The sequence below is a fragment of the Camelus ferus genome, chromosome 7, assembly GCF_009834535.1.
Source record: "Camelus ferus isolate YT-003-E chromosome 7, BCGSAC_Cfer_1.0, whole genome shotgun sequence".
NCBI classification, from domain to species: domain Eukaryota; kingdom Metazoa; phylum Chordata; class Mammalia; order Artiodactyla; family Camelidae; genus Camelus; species Camelus ferus.
The window spans coordinates 43145080-43157128 of NC_045702.1; the positions used below are offsets into that span (position 1 = coordinate 43145080).

General features: G+C 37.0%; 1 protein-coding gene across 1 annotated transcript in view; it reads left to right on the forward strand.

Moving 5' to 3' along the window:
• Window positions 1-12049, forward strand: part of HIBADH (3-hydroxyisobutyrate dehydrogenase) — a 95879-nt gene that overhangs the window by 69604 nt on the left and 14226 nt on the right. The gene's annotated exons all lie outside the window — the stretch shown is intronic.

The window sequence follows — 12049 nt, forward strand, 5'->3', positions numbered from 1 at the left end:
TGGTTAAATTTAAGTACCAGCCCACATGGATTTAAAGTCATTTGTTTATTTCTTTAGCCTATGCTTTTAGTTTAACCAATTCTTGATCCTAGGGCTTGTGTTTTGATTAGTCTCTTGCATTTTTCAGCTTAACTCGTAGATGACTTCTCATCAGAATTTGTGCATTTTTCTTTGGGGAAGCAACTTGACCTAGTGGAATGAGCATAATTTAAAAAATTAGAGGATCCTAGCTATACCATTTGGCTCAACTGTACATTTACTTATTGTCTACTAACTTATGTATTTTTTAATGGAGGTTGTAAGACTAGCATGGCTTTCCTTGGTTTTCTCTAGGTAACTACGTTAATGATTTTTAAAATTCATTATATTAAACATTATCATTATATTAAAGTCAACAGCATCTCATTGAAATACTCTGATCCTTTGCTGTGTTTGAGAATCAGAATACCACCAATAAAATATTAATTTTCTTTGGTATTCTGTTTTAAGTAATTAATTTTAATTGTAAAATACATATAAAATGTACTATCTTAACCATGTTTAAATGTACAGTTCAGTAGTATTTGCAACCATCACCATCATCGATCTCCAGAACTCTTCATTCTGCAAAACTGAAACTCTGTATTCATTAAACAGCAACTCCCTCCCTATTCCCTGCCCCCACCCAAAGCCCGTTCCACTTTATGTTTCTGTGAATTTGACTACTGAGTACCTCATATAAGTGGAATCATACAGTATCTGTCTTTTTGTGATCAGCTTATTTCACTTAGCACAGTGTCCTCAACTTTCATCCATGAGTTAGAATATGTTAGAATTTCTTTCCTTCTTAAAGCTGAATAATACTCCATTGTATGTTTGTACCATTTTACACTCCCACCAATAGTGCACAAGGGTTCTAATTTCTCATATTCTCACCATTACTTGTTATATTTGTGTTTTGATTTAGAGTAGCCATCCTAATGGGTATGAGGTTTTCTTCTGAATTCTTACAGAAGAAATTCTGATTCAAGTTTAATGAGCCAGAGTCTAGACTTGAAACTGACAAACTGACTTTGTATGCAGCTTACTGGACAAATTGTAGCTACTGGCTGTGCATGAAGTCAGGAGGTAGGTTGTATTAAGGGACAGGGAGGGAGAAAGCTTTTATCTATGATAGGATGATGTATCTGGCTTATTCTGTACTTTGGGGGAAAAAAGTAAGGTGAGAAATATTCCTTTTTGTTGTGATTCAGTCTCATGAAACCAAATGAAGAGTTCTTGTACTGCTTACATCATCAACATTCAGTAGTTGCCTTTTGCACATATTTGGTCTCACAGCATTCAGTAAGTTTTGTTCTGCAGGTTTAATACTTGAAGTTGACCACAAATATAATAATTACTTCAATAGGACTGTTTTTCTACTCAACAAGGAAAGAGTCAGTGGGATCTAAACCTTGGGTAAACAGCAATGTGTCCTTGATCCTTGTGCAGATCTGGTGATTACCCTTCCTTAATATTATCTTATGAAGTATAGAAATGGTGGCAAAGGGATACTTAATAACTGAGGGGCTGGAAAGAATGTCAGAGTGGACTAGGTCTGGCTTATATTTGGATATGCCGCCTCTTCAACTGTGCCCGCCCAATAATTCCAGAGTCCAGATTCTAAAGGGACTCCCCAGTGGGTTCTGGAGATGATAATTCCCAGTTAGCTGAGTGTATCTTATTAGCAATGCTTTCTGTTAGTCTTAAGTTTCTTGCTACCCTGAGTTTATTCTGATTTGCTACCAGGTTATCACCTGGCATTTTAGTCTTCCTTCATCTCTACCCTCCCTTTTCTGTCAGCCATCACTTCTTTTTACCAACTCCCAAAGTTAAAACAGAATTCATGTGAACAACCACTTCTGTATAAAATAGAAGGCAAGTGATCATTATGTTTGTATTTCTTCTCAAGCAAACTGGAGGCGGGAACCCCAGAGGTTTGTGGAATATAGCAGTGATTGTAGTGTTCAGAATTTGGTTATTAACCTTGTTATACTTTGTGGTTGTTAGTGCTGAATGCAAGGAATGTATAAAAAAATGTGTAGGGAAATACCTGACTCCTATCACAGAAAAATGTTTCAAATCATGCAACTCCAAAAGAAAGAAAAATAGAACATTAAGGCTACAAGCTATTTAATACCAGATTTCTTAATTGGGTTTTTTTAATGATTTTTTTTTAAGCTGAAAGATACATTAACTGCAAGATGGAGTTTTAAAATCACATTCTCCGAAGATATCAAGTTAACTTTCTCCTTAGGCTCCAGATATGTTGCTTCTAGGAGCCTAGTTTCGCAGCAATCCAGCGTTATGCACCATCTTGATCTGGGGTGAACGTCAGAGAATTGATTTTTAAAGTGACTTTCAAAATGAAAGCAAACCATTTCATTCTCTGACTTACCCCACCCTTTAAAAACCCCACTTTGTCTGACGGCTTTTTGCTGCACTGGTCCTTCTCACACCAGCCCAACTCCTTGCGGAACATTCTGTTGCTCTTTCAGCATAAGTAGGTCTATTGTAATATTTATCTGAATTCAAACAAGGCTAATTAAAAGAGCTGCTGACAGTTGTTGTGATCTGACTTTGACTGCAGCTTGATGGTCATTATGGGTAAATAATGAACCAGGTCTGCAAATGTAGCAGCTGCCAACTTGGGCTAGAAGAACAGCTATTGCTTCCAATTTAAGGATCTATCGACCGCTTCTCTTCTCCCTGCAGATCTTCTGCAGAAAACTAATGTTTTCTTCTGCTGTGTATTGTGGTTTCAGCTGTTTCAGATAGAGCCTATAATTTCCTTCTTTAATATTTAACTTAGGGCATTATTAGCTTTCAGAGTTAACAACTTTTCTATTTTGAAGAAGTTCAGCTTTGTCCTTGTGTGTGCTATAACTAGCTAACCAGCTGTGGTTTATTTATGTGCATTTAATTTGTATTATGTGGGAAACAGCTAGTCTGGAAGAGCAAGGTATAGCTTTATGAAGATGTTTCAAAATCCTAGGTAGTTGGGTGCTTTTCTTTTTAAGAGATAGATGCGTGCCCCTTGCTTTTGTGTTCTTTCAGATGGACTCCTCCAGCCAAACCTCAGTTTAATACCAAATCTGGTATTAAATAGCTTTTGTTCACCTCATCAATGACTTATGAAATATTTTGATACAAAGCTCTATTTATCAGTTCAGTGGAACTGCAGTGACTTTCATTAAAATGCAATACTGACTGCACTGTCACTGCATCATGAGCTTTCCCTTGTCCTATTAGCAAGTGGAAACAGGTGCATTAAAGGTAAGAGAAAACACATTGCATTCATAGATTAATATATTTCCTTGCAGATTTCCCACACATAAAATAGAGCTTCTGGATTTAAAAGTCACATTCTAGAATTTAACACCAGCTAGTACTTAACAACACATCCCTAGCATTTGTTCACCTGCCATAGAAAAGGCTATTTGCATTATGTAAAGGCTGAGGACACAGTGGTGCTTTGTGCATAATGCAGCCGAGCTTCAAGATCTTGCTGGGAGGAAATGATCCCAAACATGCCCCTGAAAGACAAGTCTTATTTTGAAAAATAATGATGAAAAATTGCTTATTTCTCCATGTACTTGTGTTTGTGTTCATTTCAGGAAAAACTAACTAAACTTTGTTTATCTGACTCCGGAATAGTGCTGTGAATATTTTTGCGTTTCTGTTTCCAGCTTGGATAATGCCAGAAATAGTGTTAACAAGGGGTTATGTTATGCTGGCTTATGTTAAACCAGATCACCCCCTAACATGTGCAGAGCCATTCATCTGTGTCACCAAAACCCAAGAGAACATCTGACATGGACTCTGCAACAGAAACAGTGATCACTTACAAATCAAACATGGCACGCTCTAAACTGATTGTGCATGGCAATCTTTTCTAGAAAGGACAACTAATTGAACATGATAAAGTGTAAAGTTAATTAACACCCTTAAATTTGTTGATTACTTTCACGGGATTATATTGTTCGTTGAGTAGCAGCTTTCTGTCCCAGCTGTCGCCTTTTTCAGCGAATGTCGCTGGTAAACAATAGAGACACCATAACAAGTCGTAAATGGTCCCTGTGACAGCAGCCCCTTGTGAGGCTGCATCTGTAGAAAATGATTAGAACAATTGCATTTTAAAGACGGCTCACATCGCAGCCCAAGTCCCATTGGCCCTCTTCTTGATCTCTTTTGATGGCAGACTGGTTAAAACATTTAAGTTCTTTTGAGTAAATTAAGTGATTTACTATGTTTTGCTATATATCAATGAGAGTGCTTTGGTGGCAGGCTTTTTACTGTATTAAAGACAGATCTAAGTTGATTGTACTTTTTAGATTTCCTTCTCCTCTCTCTCTGGATTTGAAGACCTCTTTCCAATAGTCAGAGGATTGAAAATGATCTCCTTATTTGTGACTTATAAATGGTTATCCTAATTATCAGCCTTGCATAATTTTTTTTAAAATTAAAATTCTTGTTTCAGCTTATCAGTAAGGCTAAATTCCAAATTTCAGTTCTTTGCTACTGTTAGGCCAAAGACTTTGACATGTACAAGCTGAGTAGATCACTTTTTGTTATATTTAAATTTTTTAAGTAAAATTTGAGTAATAACTGCAAAACATCTTTCCAATGTACTCTTTCATTTGAGCATCAAAGTAAGTATGGCAAGTGTTTTTATATCACGATTTTCCGGTGGAGCAACTGAGATTGAGAGGTGTTATAACTGGTCCAAGTGGTGTGCCCTTTACCTCAGGTCGCTTAACTCAGATCCCATGTTCTTCATTTTTAAGTCTTTGTAATAATGTCTCCAAACATGTGCATTTATGCTCATGTGTGTTTATGCAGAAATAAGTGACCACTACCCTATGTGGAGAATCATGCTACTCCAAAGTTGAGCTTTTTTGATAACATTCTCTTAGTATTCCTGGTCATTTTTATTAATCATGATTTCTTCTCTACCTACTTCCTAAAAAGACAGTGAATATTTATCAGACATGCTGTATGCTGAATGCTGAGATTCAAATAGCTCATGCCCATAAGGGTCTTATCAAGACACACCAGAAAAATCACTGATTAGAGTTAGTGCTTTATTAGAGATATCACTAGGAATGTTATAAGAATAGAAAAAGGGGTCATGGTCATGAACTGCTTCTCAGAGTTGACCCGAGTTGAGTCTTGAAAGATAAGCAGGAGTTAGCCAGGCGAAGAAGGAAGGGAGGGGAATTTCATACCAGGAAACAGCCCAGGAAAGGCATGGATGCATGAAAAGTCATTGCACGTGACAGCCACTGTAAAGTGTTTCCAGTATGTGTAGCATAGTGGTTTCTGTTGCAAGGAGTAGATGAGGAGACCAAGAGAGTTGGTTAAAGCTCACTGAGAAGAAAAATTAAAATTCAAAAATCAGAAACCATTTAAGGAGAAAGAAGAGGAAGTTATTGTATCCTACAACTCAAGAAAAGGGGGAAGATACAGTGAGTTATGTAGTTCTCTTCTTGCCTAAACATAAACATATAAGTACTTCAGAAAAAATAACTTTTACTTGAGGGAAAAAATCAGAGCTGTGAGACTCTATATAGAAATGGGGAGGGATAGTGAATGACGTCTTCAGCTGCTGGTTGTGTTATTTTGATGCATAATTTGAGACTTAAGCCTGTTTTGGTACTGCCAAAGTTAGCCTAAACATAAATATTAGAATGAGGTGATTAATATTAATACTGACCTATATTACAGGTACAAGGCTAAAATTAGCCAGAAAAGGATATAAAGGAGGAACTGAGTTTTAGCTTAGTTTACCTTGAAAAAGTTATCACTGCTTTTGATGTAAAAATGTGAAGAACATTATCCATTACTTAATTTACTGTCTCCTGCATAAAGTTCCAAATGATAGTTTTTTAAGCATATAACTCAGTTCAAGGAAAAGTTATGTTTTCCTTAAGGCTGCTTTATTCCTCTCCCAAATAGTGTTTGCCAAGATACTGAGCTCCAAATTTGAAATTCATTGTGAAATCTTATGATTTCATTTTGGTATTTGTTCTTAATTCTGATTTTCAGTTTTCTGATTGTTTTGTTCTAGTAAGCAAACTCAATCTGTTGTGAAGAGAGGGTAGAGTATTACATACATTTAGATAACAGGCAGAACTCAATGTGTATATAAAACATAAAAAATTATTTACTCAGTACATGTTGTTTGAAACCACTCTGAACACAATTTATGAATAGATTCAGAATATCTATACTCTTACCAAAGTTTTCACAAGCCTACCCACAGTTGACAGCAAGACCATTACTCTCTGAGAACAGTTTCTTGTTTCCCTTTTCACCCTCTCTCTTTCTGACAATCATTATTCTTTTGATGATGGAGGTTGAAAAATGGAAGGAAAAGGGAAGTCAAGGTTTGGTGGTGATTGTCCTCATCCATCTGACACTTGGTATGTGGTGCTACCTTTTGGCACTTACTTCTGAGTTTATGTCTTTCCCCTAATTATATGTTAGACATTTTGAAGGCAAAGACTATTTTATACCTACCATGACCTTACATTTTGGACTTGCTGAAATAGTTGTATTTCAAATATTCTCCTAATACCAGAAAATGGGTCCTGATTTTTGATTCAGAAACTATGCCTACTCCTTGAACCTTTCTCCTGGCGCAAAGATCTAGCTAGTTGTTAAAGGCACTGAATAGGTACTGGCTGACATTTTCTTCTTTGAAGCTCCTTAAAACTATATGCATACCTCTCCTGTAGCATGCGTCTAAGTCTTTTATTACTTACATTTGTGTGTTTGCCTTATCTCTTCTCCCATCTCCATCCACACACAACCATATACACACATACTACCACCACCACAAACACTAGTTTTCAAACTCCTTGAGGGTAAGGACTGTTTCTTCCTCATTCTCAGGGTTGAGAACAACTGAGGAATGGATTTCGAATGGTCATATTCTTGATGTCAACTAGAAGTAGGAGTGGAAGGGAAGAAGGAAGATAGTTTAGATAATGGAGTTTCCTTACAATACCTTTTTTATAAATGAGGAGGAGGTGACTTAGAGACTTGGATTAGATGTAAAGTGCTTCTCCACTACAGTTGATTAAAATCAAACTTTAAAAGCAGGGTAGTCAGCCACCCACTTTGAATGGTTTGGGCATTTGCCTTTTCATTTGTACAAATGAGCTCAATTTTTCTGGTTCTCGGTTCATGGGAGAAAAATAATGGAGAAATCATTACTGGAAGGAGTTAGACAAAGCATTAAAGGCAACCACAAGTATTTAGGCTTGACAGATTTAATTAACTTAGTTCCATGAGAAAAACTATTTTCTAACTCTTCTCTTATTTGGAACTATTTCTATACTATTTGTGTAAAATAAAACATGCTTTAGTTTTGATAAATGTGGGATGAATGTGGGAAAGTGGATGTAAGTGAAATTCCGAATCCCAAATTATAGAATTTCAAAAGCTTAAAAGTAACCCAGTGATCATCTTGTCTAATCATCCCACTTTATAGATGAAAAAACTTGCTAGAACGACAAATGCTCTGTCTGAGAGCCTTGGCATCTTGCACGTATCTCTGTGAGAGCAGTCAGTGCACACTACTGCCATCACTCATCTCCTGGCTCTTCCCATCATCACTGCCTCCTTTTTTCTCTTTCGTGGAGCAAATACTGTATTACTGAGCATCTCTTATGTACCAGACACTGGGAACATGGGGTGAATGGGCCAAAGGGTTGCTGCTCTCATGGAGCTAATTTTCATGTGAGGAATATAGACCAAAACCAAATAACTAGAGGTGTTAACATAAACAGGTGGTAATAAATGCTGTGAATAAAATCAGAGCAGGAAAAGGGGATAGAGAGTGGTGGGGTGCCATCTTAGATTGCTCAGTTGAGGGGTCAGGGAAGGCCTATCTAAAGAGGTAAATACTGAGAAGAAACCTGGATGAAGTAAAGGAAGCAAATCATGAATATCTTGGGCAAGAACATTCTAGGCAAAAGGAATAGCAAGTGCGGGGCTTTGAGATGGGAACTCAACTGGACCTGTTTCAGGGACAGCAAGGAGGCCCGGGTAGCTGGGAAGCAGTGAGCGATGAAGAGAATGGTATGCCAAGGGCCGCATCACGCGGGGCTTCGTAGGACTTTGGATTTTATACTGAGAGTGATGGGACACTTTGGAGGCTTGAGAGTAGGGAAGAAACACGAACTAGGTTTATACAGTAGACCCTTGAACAACAGTGGTTTGAACTGTGTGGACCCACTTATCCACAGATTTTTTTCTCATTAGTAAATATTACAGTACTACGTGATCCTTGTCTGGTTGAATCTGCAGATGCAGAGGGCTGACCATAAGTTACACTCAGATTTTCAACTTCTCAGAGGATCAGTGCCTCTAACCCCCGCGTTATTCAAGGGTCAACTATATTCTGAAAGGATCCCTCTAGCTGCCGTATGGAGAATAGACTTTGGAGGCAAAAGCTGAAGGGAGGTCACGTAGGATGCTATTGTAGTGTCCAAGCGAGAGATGGTAGTGGCTCAGCCAGGTGGTAGTGACGCGAAAGGAGAGAAGTGGCTGGATCACAATTGTGTCACTTCCTAGGAGTGGGGACATATGTTATTCATCTAGAACCCCAGGGCTTAACTCAGGGCTTGATTCTTAGTCGGTTAATTTTGTTGAGTGAATAAAACCAAACAAATGCAGCATTCTTGTCACTTTGGAATACACTATGCTGCTTTTAAACGGTTTTACAAGAGGTCTTTACTGTAATCTTAATATCACTGGCTGTGGACCACTTGAGTACTTCTTAACCTGGGCCAGCCTGCTTCCATTATTTATAGGATTGGCTCAAGCTGGCTAATATTTAGCCAGAGAGGCTAAAATTATCCTAGAGAAGAAAATGGCTTAGATAACCAAATAGGAAAGGACTTCAAGGTACTATATAGGTGAAGATAAAACTCCCACTTTGCAAATTCAGGTTATAAAGTAGTAAGGCCTCACATTTAAATAGCATTTTATATTTTATAGCACATGTTGATATATTCACAGCCACTTTATGAAGAAGTTATTAATGCTTGTCCTGTTTTATACATTGAAACTTGGAGAAGTTAGGTAATATGTTTCTAATGACACAGCCAGGAAGTGGCACATCCCCAAACCAGATATTTCATCTCTAGGTCCTTTGCTGTCTGTATCATGTTCATAAATTAATTTACTGAACAACTGTCTATTGAACGTATCATGCACCATGGTAGATAATGGAATGCTGACATAAACACAACCCCAGCGCTCACCTTGTCAAGTGCTTTATGGTGTCATGGAGGAATTGGGTAAGAAAGCCAAAGATTTTAATAAGGTGTGTAAATGCTGTAAGCATAAGATGTATTTTGGTTTTGTATATACAATTACTAAAATATACGGTAAAATAATGATTTCTCCCAATATTCTAGCAGCTGCCTAAGTATATATTCCATACTTTCCTAATTTGGGGAGTGGGCCAGAATTAAAATGGCATGGCAATGTAATAAATGTATTGTTTATTATTCATAGACATCAAAATATATACAGTGTCTTCTGAAATCCATGAGCTGTCTTTCACAGCTTTAGAATTCTAGCTTTCTATATGTTATTTCAAAACTAAAAATGGGTGCACTTGTTTTAGGATAATTTAGGTCTTAATTTTGCCTCTACAATGGGACTAGGCTCGATAGTATCACATGGTTAGGGGAATATGTATGGAAAGGTAGAATTTGGTCCCAAGGAATGCCAAAACTTTAGAATTACCCAGTTCAGTCAGACCCTTACATTAGAAGGCAGATTATGATAAAGTTGGAAATAATTACACCACCACAATTAAAGGAGGAAAGGGTGGAAATACCACCAACCTCTGAATTAAAAGATGAATTATTCCTTCGTTTGTGGTCTTCTCTCACTTAAGTAACTTATTTCTTCGTTTTGAAATATGTGTTTGAACAAGTGAGAAAGTACACCTGTCAAAAGATTAACCAGCTGAGAACTGTTGTCAGCATTAATTCTCCTTTAATAAATGACTCTCTGAAGCTGTTTAGCAGCCTGTAATCTAGATACAAAGCTATTGACCTATGATGGATAGTGCTGGATTTGTTTGTAAGCTTTGACTTAAATCGTCTACTTAATTTCTATAGGTCAGATCAACAGGATTTGAAGTAAGGGTGGTTTATGCGGTTTGAATAAAAATGGCTATAGAAATTGAGCAAAATAATTGTAAAACATTAATGATCCACCGTCTTGTTGAAGTAAATTAGAAACTAACCAAATGACAGTCACTTAAACTTCAACATTATCAGAATGTTCAAATGACACAGATCGGTTAATTAAAAGCATTTGTTATAATTGGGTTTTTGTACATAATCAGCCCCACAGTGTGTCTGAAAATATTGTGAAATAATGTAATTTAACCATATGTGAGCATCTCAGACTTTCATAGTATGTGGGCACTCCCTCTTCCAAGACTGTTTGGCTTACATAATGCTGACTTCTTTTGCTTTTAATAATTAGTTAAAAATAGCATAAACTAAAATAGAAAGGCTACTCGGTTTGGCAGTAGCAGAATATTCACAGTTTCAATGAAATAGGAATCTCTTCATTTGGGCTTTTTATGTATAAAAATTGTGTATTTCATTGAATAAATTAAATTCAAAAGTAGGCCATTTCTTGCAGCTGTCTATTCTAATGGCCAGGTTTGATACATAGTGCAGACGATTACAGTTTCTTTATTCCTAGCTGTACTGTAAGTTGTAAAGGCAAAAATTTTACCAATATTGCTCTTACACATACTTTCCTGGTTTCGAACAACAAAACCTAACTTGAAAGTTATGAATGAAGATTTCTCTAATGCTAAAAGCAGCAGTAATACTCTTGGTTTTATTTTATAGTTAATAAAAATTGAGATAAGTGAAGCTCCCCCCCACCCTTCCTTTTTAGGACAAGTCTAGGCCATATTTTCTGCGTTAAAGGAGAAGTTGCTTCTCCAATCATTTCAATTAACGAACATGCATCAGACCTTTGTTTGAGATGCTAAGGAGTGGCCAAACCAGTGTTAAAGTTTATTTCTTCTTCCTGCCGAATAACTAGGAATGGATTGCCCCAAAGGTGTACAGGCATACTTTATTTTCTTGCTCTTCACAAATACTGGGTTTTTTTTTCAATTTGAAGGTTTATGGCAACCTTGAGGTGTCACATGATGCTTAGCATTCTTTAGCAGTAAGGACTTTTTAAATTGAGGCGTGTACTTTTTTTTTTTTTTTTTTTAGACGTAATGCTATTGCCAACACAATAGACTACAGTATAGTGTAAACATAACTTTTATATGTACTGGGAAACCTAAAAATTCATGTGACTTTCACCTTACTGCAGTATTCACCTTAATGGGATGGTCTGGACCTGAACCTACAAAATCTTCAAGGTATGCACGCCTTTATGGCACAAGAGAAAAGAAAAATAGTATTACAGAATGTACATCAGAATGATCAGTCTAACTAAGCAACTGTTTTCTTTACCTTAACAAAGAATCCATTTGAAATGCAAACTTGTTTATGGGAGGGAAAAAGAGACAGGTCCCTCTTTGTAGGTCTCATCTGTAGATAGTGTGAGGAGAGCAAGTGAGTGAGCCAGAGACCCCAAGTCCAAACTCGGACAGCAGACCCCTCTAGCTGCTCCTGTGTCAGTCAGGGCACAGGTCACCTTTTCCATTTACTTTTTATTATGAATAGGTTTCTTAAGAGAATAAGAGATGCATGAGAATAATGGAATTCACATTTCAAATCCCCATGGCACTCCATGATCATGCCAAAATATTTGAGATAAATTGAGTTTGACTGAATCTGTATGTCCCTTTGGCTTATGAGTAACCTCCATGGTACTTGACTATTGACATATTCCAGGAGAGATTTACGGTATCTTATACAAGCTTGACACAAATACAACTTAGAGGCAAGATGTTCTCATTTGGTTTGAGGATTTTCTCTAATTTTGCTGTCTACTTAAACACTTTAAGAAATGTATCCTTCTG